Here is a 17899-nt window from a genome sequence, read left to right on the forward strand (position 1 = left end):
CTTGAACTTTAATTTTACCGTTTCCTTGACTTCCTTTATAGTTTTTCCACATAAACATACATAATTCTATATAACTTTTTAAAATCTGTATGCTTTAAAATGTATATAGACAGAATACTGTTAAATGTATCTGCTTGCTGTATTACGTACATGCAATGCATCATTCTCCTGTTTATAAATATCTAGAGTATTTCTTACTTTTTATTATTATGAACAATGTTAGTATGAGTAACTTATTTGTCTCCTGGTACATGGCCATAAGAATTTCTCTGGAGTATACTGCTAGAAATGGAAATACTAGGTGAAAGAAACCCATGAGTGCACAGATTCAACTTCACTAGATGATATATTGTATTACAAAGTAGTCTTACCTAAATTTACACTCCAACAAAGCAGACCTTGGCTCTAACTGCTTTAGATTCATGCCAACAGGCATACTGTCAGATTTTACTTTTGCAAATCTCAGAGCATACAAATAATATCTCATGGTTGAAACTTGCATTGTTCTGCTTACAAGTTGACCACCTTTTCATACCTAAAACTGGTCATTCAGTTTTCCTTCTTTTGGGAAATACATATTTTGCTGATTTTTCTCTTGGAATGTCTTTTTCTTACTGACTTTTAATGTTTTCTTTACACACTCTAGAAAATTACAAATCCTTTGTAGATTCTATACAGTGCTCCCTGTCTGTTCTCTTTTTACTTTCTTTGCAATGTCTTTTGATCAAAAGATGTTAACAAATGTTTCCTTTACATATAGTTCGCACTTTGTGTCTGTATGAGGAAGTCTTTCCCTACCCTGAAGTCAAAAGATACATTTCCACTTTTTTTCCCCCTATGTTTTAAAGTTTTGCCTTTTGTATTTAGGTCTTTACCTGAAACTGATTTTTTCTTATATGAATCATCAACTCACTGAGCACTTTTTATTGAACATCCTCTTCTAACTGATCTACAATGCTACCTGTTTTATATATATATATACACCACATTCCATGTATGTGTCAGGCTATTTCAGGAATCTCTAATATTATACCATTTGTGTCTATCCTAATAATCAATGTCTTAATTACTACAGTGTTTACAATTTGATATAGGATATTCCAAGTTTCTCCACCTTGTTTGTCAGGGGTGTCTTGGCTATTACTGGCTTTCACTCTTCTGCAAAATTTTAGAAACAGCTTAATTTCCACCAAAAACCTGCAGAGCTTTTCTACATTTAATCTTTAAATCATTTAGGAGATGTTTGATTTTGGTATCATAACTAAAGGTTATCAACCAATGAATATAACATATATCATTTATTTAGGTCCTCTGTAATTTCTTTCAATAAAACTTTATCATTTTCTTCTCTAAAAGTCTTCACAGCTTTTGTTAGCTGTAATTTTCTAGGCACTTTAGTATTTTTTTTCAACTGTAAAAGAATATAAAAATAAAATCGACTTTTATATTTTGAACATAACCCACAGCTTTGCTAAACTTTCTTTTTTAAAAAACTTTTTTCTAGTAATACATTTGTAGTTTCTTTTAGTTTTCTATTATCCAAATATATTATCTACAAATAGTGACAGTTTTTTTCACTATATTCTAAAATTTTATTTTATCATATTTAGGGGGTTCTAGATGGGTTCACCATTTTAGGGATGATTAGAAATGACCGAAGAAGACACTCTTTTGTACCACATTATAAAGGAAATGCTTTTAATTTCTAAGAATCAAGAATTATATAGATTAAGAATAATTGTAGATTTTTTAGGGGGGATCATACTCTTTATCAGAATATGTTCATAGGCTGCCAAAATATTTTTTTAATATATTAATGTTGAATTTAACCATATACTTTTTGTGAACCCATTAAAATGATTACCCCTGGTTTTCCTTTTTAAGTTTAATAATGTGGTAAATTAATTAATAAAGTTAAGAATGTCAAACCAAATTTGGATTCTTCTTGAAGAATCTTGCTGGGGTTTATCAATTTTTTTTTTCAAAGAACCAGCAATTAGATTTGTTTACTTTCTATATTGTATATGAGATTTATTGTGTATGTATGTTTGTTTTATATTTCATTGATTCCTATCTTGATTTCTTTGGGATCAATCAGATTTATACACTTCTACTTTTTAGTGGTTTCCCTAGAGATTATAAATGTACATTTTTAACATGTTTGCTTTTAGAAAATAATACAAATTATTTCTTTTATCATTTCCTGAAAACAGTAAGACATTAGAATACTCCGTTTACTCTCCTCTTTCTGTATTATTGTTGTTGCCATTTTAGTTCTACATATATTCAAAACACTACAATATATTACTATTAATTACAGTCAAAATTTATATTACCCTTATACTTATCCTTTCTATTGCTGTTCGCTCCTTCCTACAATTCTTTGTTTCCAGCTAAGACCATGTTTCTTCTTCCTTTGCTATTATTATATGTAGATTCGGTGTCAAATTCTCTCCGCTTTTCTTTATTTGAAAGTTTTGTACATTATTGTTTTTAAGGGATTTTTTTTTGTGACTACACAAATTCTAGGTTGGTTTTTTTTTTTTTTTCCATTTTTTTCTTTCAGCATTTTAAAGATACCTTCATCTCATCTGGCTTTCACTGTTTCTGGTTAGTAGTTAAGTCTTATTGTTGCCCTGATTTAAGAGTATGTCTTTTTTACCCTGATTATTTTTAAAAATTTTCTCTGTTTTTCATTTTAGCAGGCTTGCCATAATATGCCTTTATATAGTTTCTATATGTTTGTTCTTTTTGAGGTTCACAGAACTTCTGGAATCTACAGGTTAATGTCTCTTTTTAGTTTGGGAAATATTCTATTACTGTTTGTTCAAATGTTATTTCCACCCTATTCTCTTCTCTTTTTTCTCCTAGACTTCAAAGACATAAATGGTTAGATTTTTTTCACTGTTGCACACTCCTCTCTGCTGTGGTTTTTGTATTTTTAAAATTCTTTCTTATCCCTATGCTTCCACTTGGTATTTTATATTAAGAAGTCTTTTAGTTTATTAATCCTGACTTTCTTGTTATCTAATTTGTAGTTAAATTCATCTAGTGAGGTATTACTTCACATGTTGTTATTTTTCAGTTTGAAATGTGTCTAGGAGTCTCTTTTTAAAAAGCAGACTCTAGCTATCTGGTGAAAGAGTCTGTTTATTTTTTCTAATTGTTCTCTATTTTTTCTAATTGTTCTCTATTTTCTTTTAAATTTCTTAGCAGCTAATTTTAAAGTTCTTAGCAGCTAATTCAAGTATCAAAATCACTCAACAGTCTGATGCTATTGTGTTTTTCCTCCTAAAGTCTAGCCATGTGGTCTCATCTTTTCAATACCTAGTAATTTTTTTAAAATATTTATTTATTTAAGAGAGAGGGAGAGAGAAAGATCAGGAAGGGCAGAGGGAGAGGGAGAGTCTCAAGCAGACTCCATGTGGGGTGCCGAGCCAGACACAGGGCTCCCTCCATCTCACAACCCTGTCATCATGACCTGACCAAAACTCAGAGTTGGAAGCCCAACCAACTGTGCCGTCCAGGCTTCCAGCAATGCCTAGTAATCCTTAACTGAATGCCAAATGGTAGTTTTTTAAATCAAAAGTATCCATATGATGTAATCTTTCTTTAGAGAGAGTTTGCCCTCCTACTGCTAAGTAGATACAGTGCAGATTTCTCCTTTTTAATCCAATGCGAGTGTTCCTCAATTAAGTCTGGGTTGCAGCCCTAGTATGGTTAATGCATCTGATTTGCTCTTGGCCCTTCAAGGTTTTCAACTAAGTGTTTGATGTATTTTATAAAATTTCTCCTGACTATTCATACCTGAAGATAAAAAGTCTTAGGGTAAACTGAACATCACCCTGCTTTTAAGTGGCTTTTTTCATTTATGTTTTTAAGTGTCCTACTGCTCTGTGCAGCCCCAGTATTCAGCAAATGTTGAGAAGAACAATGGTCAAAATGTTCTGAAGTGAAAACTAGCCATGTGATTCAGGTCTCTCCAAATGCCACCAAGAGCATCCCCCATTGGTATCATCTACTAGCATGTCTACCAACTTTCAAAAATCTTGCCAAAGCTCTAGGGTAAAAGTGGTTGCAGAAGCCAGCTCTCCTGGGTGTTTCCTTCTCTGAAGACATATATATGTTTTATCTTCTCCTTAACCTCCACATTTATTCATCTCTTTTTACATTTTCCAATTCTTATTTCTCTACATCTATTTCATTCACATCTATTCCCCAATACACCATTCTCTCTTCAGTTGTGTCTATATACTCATACCCATTATGAGGCTTAAACTCATGATTCCAAGATCAAGAGTCACATACTCTTCTGATGAGCCAGCCAGGCACCCCCTAACTTGTTTTTCTTAAATATATTGAACTTATGTGGGCAGCTGGGTGGCCCAGTCAGGTTAGGCATCTGCCTTTGGCTCAGGTCATGATCCCGGATCCCACAATCAAGTTCCACATTGTCTCTGATCAGCAGGGAGTCTGCTTCTCCCTCTGACCCTCCCCAATTCGTGCTTTCTCTCTCTCACTCTGTCTCTCAAATAAATAAAATCATTTAAAAATAACTTGATTTTACATTCTGTATATGAATAATTGTAACACTGGAAGTTTGCCAGCCTGGAACATGAACTTATCTATTTCAAAATCCGATTTTTGTCTACTTAAGTCATATCTGAAGCATGATTTCAGACTTTAAGGATATAAGAGGCCTAATCTGTTATTATAAATTCTATGGAGACACTATTTTTTCCATATCTAATCAGAGTCTAAGGCAGACGAAGGCAAGCTCTTTGCATCTCTGTGTTGTAGGTTTGAGTTCTAGTTCACCCATTAACAAAGTGAGTAACATTTGAAGGCCCTTGGCTTTATGCAGAATTTCTAATATGCCTCCTCCTATCTCCCATGTTCTAGGCTTCAGCTCCAGTCCATCTCTATTAAACAAAAATTTCTCTCTCTTTCCCTCCCTTTTCAATTCTGAGGATTTCCAATTTTCTAGTTAGATTAACCATGCATTGCATAAAATATTTTTTTATATTTTACATTCTAATACTTTGTATCTGGAGGCTTTCCTAAGAACTTATTCCACCACATTGCTGGAAGCAGAAGTTCTGCATTAGATATGGCAACTAAGAAATGACTCTGACCTTTAAAAATTTTTTTCAAAAAAAGGCTTTTGTTGGTCACCATACTATAGTAGAGTGAAGAATGAAATAAGAAGTCAGAGACATTGCAGTGCTTCTCAAGGAACCCAACATTTGAAAGAGATAAATACACTTTTCAAACTTATTGTGGAGGAAAGAGATTAAACAATAGCTAAATGAGATACACTATTTAAAAAATTAGTTTTGAAAGGAAAAAAGTCATCTCCATTTCTGTCTAAGAAGAGGTATAGCTATGCTGCTTACTTCAGCAGTTTTGAAAAACAACTGTTTTTCAGAATTGGAACACCAGGCAGCATATAAATGTTATCCCTGAGAGAAGAAAACAAATGACATGATCTTATAAATCTAATAGCTTTTTAGATAGAGGTATGTTCCTAAGATTTTGGCACAAGGCGGTGGGGGGGGGGTCCAAATAAAGTATGACAGTCTACCTGATTTGAAGAGAGACATTGAAGTCTGGGGAGAGAATGGTAGCTACAATTTATAGAAGAAAGTGCCCTAAGTGAGGAAGCTATTCAGAGAAAGGGCTCCAGAAATCTACATGGGGTGCTTTTTAAACATTTGTCAAACAGTAATCTACACATCCATAGAATGAAGCAAAAAGGCCAGTCTAAGAACAATTAACTTGGGGGCAGGAGAAGAAGCAGGAAAAAAGAACCAACAACACATGGGAGAAATAAACACCAAAATGGTGGACTTAAACCCAACTATATTATAATTACATTAAATATAAATGCTCTAAATAATCTGCTTAAAAGGCAGAAACTTTCAGATTGGAAAAAAAAAGACCTAACATACACTGTCTACACGAAAACCACTTTAAAGTCATATATAAATTAAAGTAAAAGTGTGGAAGTAGATATACCACCCAAGCACTGATCATTAAGTTAGTATTCGTGAAAGCAGATTTCCAGAATATGGACAAACACATAAGCATAAAAGGGTCAAATCAGGGCGCCTGGGTGGCTCAGTGGGTTAAGCCGCTGCCTTTGGCTCAGGTCATGATCTCAGGGTCCTGGGATCGAGTCCCGCATCGGGCTCTCTGCTCAGCAGGGAGCCTGCTTCCCTCTCTCTCTCTCTCTGCCTGCCTCTCCATCTACTTGTGATTTCTCTCTGTCAAATAAATAAATAAAATCTTTAAAAAAAAAAAAGGGTCAAATCAAAAAGACATAAAAATAAAACTATACATCTATGCAGGTACTAACAAAATATATGAAGCAAAATGGAAATAACTAAAAAGAGAAATAGACAAACCCAAACTTATAACTGGAGATTTGAACCAGATAGGAAGAAAATCAGTAAGGATATAAAACACTTGACTGGCATTATCAACTAAATAAACCTAATAAATGTTTAAAGAAGGGCGCCTGGGTAGCTCAGTGGGTTAAGCCGCTGCCTTCGGCTCAGGCCATGATCTCAGCGTCCTGGGATTGAGTCCCGCATCGGGCTCTCTGCTCGGCGGGAAGCCTACTTCCTTTCCTCTCTCTCTCTGCCTCCCTCTCTGCCTACTTGTGATCTCTCTCTCTCTGTCAAATAAATAAATAAATAAATAAATCTTTTTAAAAAAATGTTTAAAGAAAAACCCATAAATAAAACAATATATATTCTTTTCAAGTATGCATGCACTGTTCACTAAGATAGACTATATGACAAGCCATAAAACAAATCTCAATAAATTGAAAAGGACCAAAATAATACAGAATATGTTTTTGTAATCACAATGTAATTAAATAAAAAATCAGTAACAGAAAGATATTTGGAAAATCCTCAAATATTTGAAAATTAAACAAAATTCAAAACAATCTGGATCAAAGGGGAAATCATATGAGAAATTAGAAAATATTTCAAATTAAAACATATCAAAAATTATAGGATGTTAAAGCAGTGTTTCAAAAGGAAAATTATAGCTTTCTGTGTTATATTAGAAAAGTAGAATGAAAATCAATGTTTTTAAGCTTCTACCTTAAAAGAAGTTATAAAAAGAGATGGAGGTGAATTAAACCCGAAGTAAGCATCACTTATGATACCATAATAGCCCAAACCCAGAAACAACCCAAATGTCCAAGAGCTGATTAATGTATAAAAAACTGTGATATGATCACAACTATGATATCATACAATGTAATATTATTCTACTTTACATTCCATTTTTCTCCATGCTGGGCATGGAACCCAATGTAGGGTTTGAACTCATGATCCTGAGATCAAGACCATATTCATAGATTGGTAGAATTACTATTTTAAAATGTCCATATTACTCAAAGTAATCTATAAATTCAATGCAATCTTCTCAAAATACCAAAAGCTTTTTCCCAAAGAACTAGAACAAATAATCCTAAAATTTTTATGGAAAGACAAAACCCCAAATGGCCAAGGCAATCATGAGAAAGAAGAACAAAGCTTAGAGGTATCATGCATGCAGGTATCAAATGATACTACGAAGCTGTAGTAATCAAAATAGTAGAGTAGTGACACAAAAACAGACTTATAAATCAATGGAATAGAATAGAGGGTCAAAACCACACTTACATAACCAATTAATCTATGACAAAGAAAGCAAAAAACATACAAGGTAGAAAAAAGTCTCTTCAATAAATGGTACTAGAAAAACTGAACAGGTACCTGCAAAAGAATGACATACTTTCTTATACGATATACAAAAGTAAACTCATAACAGGTTAAAGGCCTACATGTAAAATCTGAAACCGTAAAACACCTTAAAGAAAACATAGACAATAAACTCTTGGACACTGGTCTTAGCAATGTTATTTTTGGATCTGTTTCTCAGGCAAGGGCAACAAAAGCACAAATAAACAAGTGGGAATATATCAAACTAAAAGGCTTTGAAATAGCAAAAGAAAAAATATCAAAAAATGAAAGCAACATCTACTGAATGGGAGAAAATATTTGCAAATGATAGACCTGATAAGGGGTTAATATCCAAAATATATAAAGAACTCATACAACTCAATACCAAAAAAACCAAAAAAGACAAACAAAAAAGCACCAATAATCTGTTTAAAAAATGGTCAGAGGACCCAGACAGACATTTTCCCAAAGAACAGATGGCCAACAGATACATGAAAAGATGTTCATCAATAATCATCAGGGAGGGGCGCCTGGGTGGCTCAGTGGATTAAGCCGCTGATCTCAGGGTCCTGGGATCGAGCCCCGCAGCTGCCTCAGCATCCCTGCTGAGCGGAGAGCCTGCTTCCCCCTCTCTCTCTGCCTGACTCTCTGCCTACTTGGGATCTCTCTCTCTCTCTGTCAAATAAATAAATAAAATCTTTAAAAAAAATAATCATCAGGGAAATGCAAATCAAAATCAAAATAAGATATATCACCTCACACCAATTAGAGTGGCTAGTATTTAAAAAGCTAATATATAATTAGTATTGGCCAGGATGTAGAGAAAAGGGAACCTTCATGCACTGTTGGGGGTATGTAAATTTGTGCGAGAACTGTGAAAAACAGTACTAAGGTTCTTAAAAAATTAAAAATAGAAATACTACATAATCCAGCAATCCTACTTCTGAGTATTTACCCAAAGCAAACAAAAACACTAATTTGAAAAGATGAGCACTTGCTAGGTTCATTAGATCACTACTTACAATAGCCAAGATATGGAAGTAACCTAAGCATACATCAGTAGATAAATGGATAAAGATGTTGTGTGCACACATGCGCATGTGCACATGCACAAGTGCGCACACACACAGAGTATTTTAATCAGCCATAAAAAAAAATCTTGCCACTGGCAACAACATTGATGGACCCAAACAATATTATGCTAAGCGAAATTAAGTCGGGGGGGAAAAAAAACCATATGATTTAACTTACATATGGAATCTAAAAAAAAAAAACAAAATAAATGAACATTAAAACAGAAACAAATCCACAAATACAGAGAACAAACTGGTGGCTGCCTGAGGGGAGTGGGACTAGAGAATGAGTGAAACAGTTGAAAAGTATTAAGAGGTAGAAACTTAGTCATGAAATAAATAAGTCATGAGGATACAATGTACAGCATGGGAAATATAGTCAATAATATTGTAATAACTTTGCATGGTGACAGATGAAAATTAGACTTATTATGATCATTTTATATATAAATGTATATAAATGTCAAATCATTGTTGTTCACCTGAAACTCACCAATACTGCATTTCAACTATACCACAGTAAAAATTAATTAATAGGAAAAAATTCCAATTGCCTTTTTGGCAGAACTGAAAAAGCCAATCTTCAAATTCATATGGAAATGTAAGGGGTCCTGTATAGCCAAAACAATCTTGAAAAAAAAAAATGGGAGTGGTAGGACTCACATTTCTTAATTTCAAAACTTAGTATAAATTTACATAAATCAAAACATTATGGTGCTGATAATATAGATATACAGACTAATGGAATAGAACTGAGAATCTCTAACTAAATCCATACTTTGATGGCCAATTGATTTTCAACAGGGATGTCAGGACCATTCAATAGAAGAAAAATAGTCTCATTAACAAATGGTACTGGGACAACTGGGATCCACAATTAGGAAGCAAAAGAATGATGCTGGGCTCCTATCTAACACTATATACAAAATTTAACTCAAAATGGATCAATGACCTAAATGTAAGTGCTTAAAACCATAAATATCTTAGAATAACATACAGGGGTAAATCTTTATGACCTTGGGTCAGGCAATGGAGTCTCAGATTAAAAAAAAAAAAGGCATGAAAAACAAAATAAACAATAGATAAACGGGATTTCATTAAAATTAAAACCTGTGCATCAAAAGACACTGTCAAGAAAATAAAAAGAGAGCCTACAAATGGGAGAAAATAAGGGAGAATATATCAAGTTCTTTATCTGGCAAAAGTCTAGTATCTAGACTATACATAAAGGACTCTTAAATCTCAACAACAAAAAGACAAATAACACAACTAAAACATGGGTGAAAAGCAGAGTTTTCACTAAAGAAGATATACAACTGGCCAACAAGCACATGAAAATATGCTCAGCATCACTGATCGTTAAGGAAATGCAAATCAAAACCATAGTGAGGTACCACATCACACTCACTAGGATGTGAAGAAGGGTGAGGGGAGGGAAGAGAAAAGAACAAGTGTTGTTGAGAAATAACAAGTGTAGAAGATTTAGGAACCTCATACATTGTCGGCAGTAATGCAGCTGCTGCAGAAAAGAGTTTGGTGGTTCCACAAAAACTTAAACACAGACACCATATGACCCTGCAATTCCACTATTAGGGACAGCCCTCCAAAACTGAAAACAGTTATTCAAACAAGTACATGTACATATATGCTCATCACAGCACCATTCACATTGGCCAACAGGTGGAAACAACCCAGTGTCCATCAGTGGATGAAATGACTTACAAATTGTGGTGTATACATACAATGAAATAGTATTCAACCATAAAAGAATGATGTACCAATTTTACCAACTAGATGAGACTCTAAAACATTATGCTAAGAGAAAAAAACACAAAAGATCACATGTTGTATTACTACACTTATGGAAATATTCAGAATAGATAAATCCATTAAGAGAGATTGGTGGCTGCCAGAGCTAGGGATTTGGAATAATGGGGAGAAACTGGGTTAAAGAATAACAGGCTTTAGTTTGGAGCAATGAAAGTTTTTTGGAACTAGACAGAGGTGGTGGTAGCACAACACTGTGTATGTACTAAATGTCACTAAATGGTTCACTTTGAAATAATTGTAATGTGAATTTCACCTCGATAAATTATTTTTTAATGCAAACTCATAGGTGATATGAAATAATGAATTGCATCATTGCTTGCAAAAGGAAGCACTGTAAATAACCCAAACATTCAGCAACGGCAGACTGGCTAGATACATTATAGTAAATACACACACTGGAATATCATAAAAAAGAATAAGAAAGCTCAATACAAACTGATGTGAAAAGATCTCTTTAAGATTTACTGTTTACTAGAGGGAAGGTACTTAACAGTTAATATGCTACTCTTTCTGTTCAAATGTGGGAGCAAATTATACACATATATTTTCACCTAGATGTGTATACAAATAAATGGAAAGATGCAGTAGAAGATAGTTATTCTTGTTGGTTATCTTGTTGGAAAGTAGACAGAAATAAGCAGAATAGGGAGAAAGAGAGACGTCAATTATACCTTTTCAAAATTTTCATCTTGAATCATATGTATTAAACATTTACTTGTTTCAAAGTTTAAAGCTTTTAAAATGTTTAAATGCAAGAAGAAAGTTATCTAAAACTTAAGTGTAAATGTACTAAATAATTATAAAGTCATCACATGTAATTCTTTTTTTGTTGTTGAAGATTTTATTTATTTATTTGACAGACAAAGATCACAAGTAGGCAGAGCAGCAGGCAGAGAGAGAGAGAGGAGGAAGCAGGCTCCCTGCTGAGCAGAGAGCCTGATGTGGGGCTCCATCCCAGGATCCTGGGATCATGACCTGAGCCAAAGGCAGAGGCTTTAACGCACTGAGCCACCCAGGCGCCCCATCACATGTAATTCTTAAACAGACCAAGCAACAGAATGCTGCCTGCACTCCAAATGTCCCTAAGTAACTCTTAATTGTAAACCCCCTTTTTTCACCAAAGGTAGCCACTATCTTAATTTATAACTACTAACTTCTGTTTCTTTATACTTTTACTTTTTTATGTGATCTTAAACAGTATTGATTTAATTTTTAACTGTTCTTAATGTAAATGGAATTCATCCATGTTGTTGCATTTTTCTGAATACACTGTGGTAAACAATTTCATTATATGAATATTTCAAAGTTATTCATCAAGTCTACTATTAAGGGACCACTGGACTATTTACAGTTTGTAGCTATCACAAATACTACCACTCTGAACACTATTATACATGTCCTGGTGATGCACAAAATCATACACTGTTATAGGACATCTTTCTAGAAGTGTAATCTTAAATTACAAGTATGTTTATCTTCAATTTAGCTAGAAAATACCAAATTTTTATCAAAGTGCTTGTACCACTTATTCTCCCATCAGGACAAAGAGCTTCCATTGTTCTATATCCACACCAATACTTGATATTATTTTATTTAAAAATGTTCCCAATCTAGTGGGCATAAAGTAATCTCCATTGTGTTAATCTTCATTTTTTTTTTAAATTATCAGTGAAGTAGCTACTTTTTCATATTTGTTAAAGGGGCAGAATCTCTTTGTGAAGTGGCATGTTCAATTCTTTCACACATTCTTAACTGGTTGATAATTTTTTTCTTTTAGTAATTCTTCATAATCTTACTACAAGTTCTATATTGGTTGTATGGTTGTATGTGTGGCATATATCTTCTCCCATAAGGTTGCTTATATTTGACTCTGACTTTTCAATAGAAATTCTCCATTTTAATGTAGTTAATTGTGCAACTTAATAGCCTATTAGGACATTTTCCTACTTTGACACCATCATACACTCCCCATAGTAGCTTCTAAAATGTCTTTTAATGTTTCCTTTTGGACTTTTTTTTTTTTTTTTTGAGAGAGAGGAAGAGTGCTTGAGTGGGGTGGGGGAAAGGGAGAGGAAAAGAGGAAGAATCTTAAGCAGGCTCCATGCCAACTGTGGAGCCTAACACACACAGGGCTCGATCTTACAACCTTCAAATCATCACCTGAGCCGAAATCAGGAGTTGGACACTTAACTGACCGAGCCACTCAGGTGCCTTAAGAATGTTTCCTCTTGGGGTGCCTGGGTGGCTCAGTGGGTTAAAGCCTCTGCCTTCGGCTTCAGGTCATGATCCCAGAGTCCTGGGATCGAGCCCCACATCAGGCTCTCTGCTCAGTAGGGAGCCTGCTTCCCTTCCTCTCTCTCTCTCTGCCGGCCTCTCTGCCGGCAGAGAGAAGTTTCCTCTTCTATTTTAATTTTATAATCCACCTCTAGATGATTATTGCATATAGTAAGGGATAGAAACCCCACTACATTTTCCCCATACGAATAATCAATTTTTCCAGCAACATTAACTTAAGAGATTACTCTTTTCTCACTGCTGTCCAGTACCACCTATCTTAAATCCAGTACCCATATTCAGTGAGTCCATATCTGAGCTCTCTAGTATTTATTTGTCTAGCCCTGTACTCCTGTACCAATATACCACAGTCTTAATTTCCATAGCTTTCAAATACTGTTTTGTATCTGGTAGAACAAGTCCTCTTGCTGTGTTCTTTGAGAGTGTCTGTCATTATTTATTCTTGACCTCTATGTTGCCATATGTATTTTAAAATGAATCTGTTAAGTTTCAAAGCAAGCAAAAACAACAAAAAAGCAAAACCAAACACTTAAACCACCCTTTGAGATTTTGATAGGCACTGCATTAAAGCTATGACTCATGTGGAAAGAATGAACTCTGCAATAAAACAGTATTCCTATTTATGAATATATTTTATCATTTATTTAGATGTTCTTGAATATCTCTCAGTGAAGTTCTATAAATTTTTCTGTAATGGATTTTTACATCTCTGGCTAGATATATTACAAAGTACTTGATAATTTTTTATACTGCTATAAATGGTTATCTTTAAAAATTAATTTTACTTTTTACTGGAAAATAATTTTATAAACTGATCATTAATTCAAATAATTCTTCTTTTGGATTTTCTATAAACCATCTACAAATGAGCATTTTAATTTTTCAATTCGAAATTGTATATGTTTCATTGTTGTTCAACTGTACTGGATATTCTTTGTATGTAAAAGGCAGAATACAAGTGCCAATAGCAAGCACCCTGCGTCTTTCTCGGTCTCAAAGGCAAATCCTTCAGTATTTACCATTAAAGTGTGATGTTTAATATATACTTTCATAGATGACTTCTTAAAAATCAGATTAAGAAAGTAACTGGGGGGGTAATTTTGGGGGGGTGCCTGGGTTTCAGTTGGTTAAGTGTCCGACTCTTGATTTTAGCTCAGCTCATGATCTCAGGATTGTACAGCTATGAGATCAAGCCCTAAATTAGGGTCCACACATAGTGAGGAGTCTGCCTGTATTCTCTCTCTCCCTCTGTCCTGTCCCACGCCACCCCCGGCTCCATCCTCACTCCCTCCCTCTCTTAATAAAGTGTATTTTGGGGATATCTGGCTGGCTCAGCTGGTAGAACATGTGACTCTTTACATCGGGGTTATAAGTTTGAGACTCACATTGGGTGTAGAGATTATTTAATTTTTTTTTTAATTTTAAAAAAGGAACATAAATTTTTAAAAATAAATATTTTTTAAAAGTAATATTCTATTCCAGAGTTTTTAATCATGAGAATACAAGTAATATTATCAAGTCTTGTTTTCTGCACTACTTAATCGAATGATTTCTTTTAACTAAGTCTACTTTTATCTAAGTGAGTTGTTAGGATTTGGTTTAGGGTTTCTGCATCTCTGTTCAGAACACAGATCAGCCTAAAATTTTCCTTTTCTTACTATCCTTATTAGTTATTTATATAATGAGTATATAGTGAAGTCACCTTAATCTCAAGTTTTCTTGTGAGAACAATTTTAATTACGGACTCAACTTCTTTAATGGTTATAAACTACTCAGACTTTCTATTTCTGTATTCACCTTTGATATGCTACATATTTTTAAGGACATTTTATATTCTAATATTTTTATTATTTTATATTTTAGATTTTTAGATTATTTTTCAAATTTAAGGACATAAAGTTACCCTGTTTTTCTCTATCATTTTTATAAAGATGTGTACTTTTAGCAGGACACACTGCCACACTGTGTATAATTCAGAATTCTATTTTTAAGGAAGAAAGGTATGCTTGACATTGCATAAGCAAGAAGCTAGAAGGTATACACAGAACTCAGTAAGAACCATCTTGACTAATAAAACTGGAAAATTACCAGCCCTAAGGTCTATCAGCAACAGTACTGATATAACTGCTAAAGCACAGCAGCATTAGTAGTAGAATCATAGCAGAATATCTAAAACTCAAATTAAAGTCTTTCTTAAAAACAGTAGAAAATTGCATATCTTTTTCTTCTGAAGATACTCTGTTAAAAAGTAAGAACTCTATATTACTGAAACTGTATGTAAATTATCTAATAAATAAGATAATTTAAATACTTTAATCTTTGTAAAGACTCAATCATGGTCATGAAAAGGACACTGTACTTTTAATTTCAAAGAAATCTACAGGAGGACTGGTTATACATCCATATTATTCATTTACATAGCCCTTCTAGAGGAAAGGCAAGAACAAAGTAATAAAGCAGCCTAGGAATAGTAAGAATGTTTGTTGTGGGCCAAAAAACCACAAAAGACAAAAAAAAAAAACTCCAAACTTTAAATGAAATAATGAAAATGTTATATTCCTTAGGAAGAACTGTTTTTAAAAAAATCAGCAAACTTAAAATTTGAGGTTCTTTTGCCAAAAAATTTATGAAAGTGAACAAAGCTATTCTAAGATTTAACATTTTAACAGATGTTTTTAGATTTATTAAGTAGTGTGCAAACTAGCACTGGCTCAGGTTCTCTAATATTTTTAAGAAACTAAAGTTATATTATTTCCATTTGCTAAGCAATTCCTGAATTCCATATGCAAGTGATCTATAAACAAAAAACACTGCATATATTTATATATTACCATTTTTTTGAGTATGTATTACCTTCTAAGTGATCTAGAAAATAATTAGCCATTGGAATATATTAATGGTGATATAATCACATTTTAATACAGAAATGGCAAATAATATATAGCATCTCTGCTACCATTCTTTCCCTCATATGTGGCAAAAATTCAAAATTCACCATAGTATTCCATTCCCAAGCCCAGACGTCAGACTCTCTCAAACAGCACTATGGACAGCCAACAGCCTCTACCAATCAACTGCAGTAGGCAGGAGAGAAAAGGGGAATATTTGCCTTTCTTCAGTGGCTTGAAAGAATACATAAAGGAGAATAGAATTTATAATAGGAATAGTTCTTAAGGGTTAATATCCAAAATATATAAAAAACCCATACAACTTAACACCAAAATAACAAAAAATATGATTTTAAAAATGAATAGAGGGACAACATGGACAGACCTAGATAGTATAATGCTAAGCAAAATAAGGCACAGAAATACCATATGGCACAGACAAATACCATATGATTTAGCTCATGTGGAATTTAAGAAAAGCAAACAAAAAATTAAGAGACAAAGTATAAAACAGACTCTTAACTTTAGAGAACAAACAGATGGTCACCAGAGGGGAGGTGAAGGGAATTAAAAATACATTTATGATGCGCACTGAGTAATATATGGGGCTGCTGAATCACTGTATTATACACTTGAAACTAATGTAACAGTGGATGTTAACTACAGTGGAATTAAAAACTTTAGAAAGAATGAACATAGGAGGGGCGCCTGGTTGGCTCAGTGGGTTAAGCCGCTGCCTTCGGCTCAGGTCACGATCTCGGGGGCCGCATGGGGCTCTCTGCTCAGCAGGAAGCCTGCTTCCCTCCCTCTCTGCCTGCCTCTCCACCTACTTGTGATTTCTCTGTCAAATAAATACATAAAAAATCTTTAAAAAAAAAAAAGAAAAGATTGAACATAGGATCTGAATAGATATTTTCCCAAAGACAAACACACTAACGGCTAACAGATACATGAAAAGATATTCAAGATCAATAGTCATCAAGGAAATGCAAATCAAAACCAAAATGAGTTATCACCTCCTATCAATTAGAATAGCTACTATTAAAAAAAATACATAACGAGTGCTGGTCAGAATGTAGAGAGAAGGGAACCCTCATGCACTGTTGGTGGGAATGTAAATTGCTGCAACAATAAAGAGGTTTCTCAAAAAATTAAAAATAAAAATAAAATACAACCAAGTAGTTCCCCTTCCCTAGCATTCACCTGAAGAAAACAAAGACGCTAATTCAAAAAGACATGCATCCCTATGTTTACTGAAGCAATATGTACAATACCCAAAATGTGGAAGCTACCTAAGTGTCTACTCATAGGTGAATGGTAAAGATAAGGTATGTATATGAATATGGAATATTACTCAGCCAGAAAAATATAATGAAATCTTGCCATTTGCAACAACATGGATGGATCTAGAAGGTATCATGCTAAGAGAAATAAGTCAGTCAGAGACCCATACCATATGATTTCACTTATATGTAGAATTTAAAAAACAAAATAAAAGAACAAGCAAAAAACAAAAATGACTCATAGATACAGAGAACAAATTAATGCCTGTCAGATGGGCAGGGAGTAGGGAGAATGAACAAAATAGGTAAAGGGATAGATAGATAGATAGATAGATAAAATATAGGAATACGTCTTCCTTCTTCATAAGGATTATTATATTTATTATTAATTATAAATTCTACCTCAATTTATAAGCATGTTAGGCCCAATACAAATGTTACCATAAATTTATATGAAATGGCTCTTGGTTTACATGCTAAAATTTATGAAAAATGAAAAAAATATCATACTCCAAATGTGACTAATTTATATTTAATTCATTACGTTTGTAGCACTTCTCAAAATGCAAACAGTATTCTTTCGAGATTACCTAATCTCTACCAGAGATAGCAGGGTCACCTAGAAACAACACAGGTTAGTTATATTTGCAAAAAGGCAAGGAGAAAAAAAAAGTAAGTTAGGAAACAAAGAATACTATGGGTAAGCAGTACACTTACATAAAAGCACTAGACACCAAGGGAGTCGTAGATACCATGGGGGAAGATGGGTGATAAAAGACAAGTAGGGG

At 33.7% G+C, this 17899-nt stretch overlaps 1 protein-coding gene across 6 annotated transcripts in view; it reads right to left on the reverse strand.

Annotated features, from left to right (window-relative positions):
• Positions 1–17899, reverse strand: part of KANSL1L (KAT8 regulatory NSL complex subunit 1 like) — a 136525-nt gene that overhangs the window by 26168 nt on the left and 92458 nt on the right. The window lies entirely within an intron of this gene.

The sequence above is a fragment of the Mustela putorius genome, unplaced genomic scaffold (genome assembly GCF_011764305.1).
Source record: "Mustela putorius furo isolate JIRA1106 unplaced genomic scaffold, ASM1176430v1.1 tig00000275_pilon_pilon_pilon, whole genome shotgun sequence".
Lineage (NCBI taxonomy): Eukaryota > Metazoa > Chordata > Mammalia > Carnivora > Mustelidae > Mustela > Mustela putorius.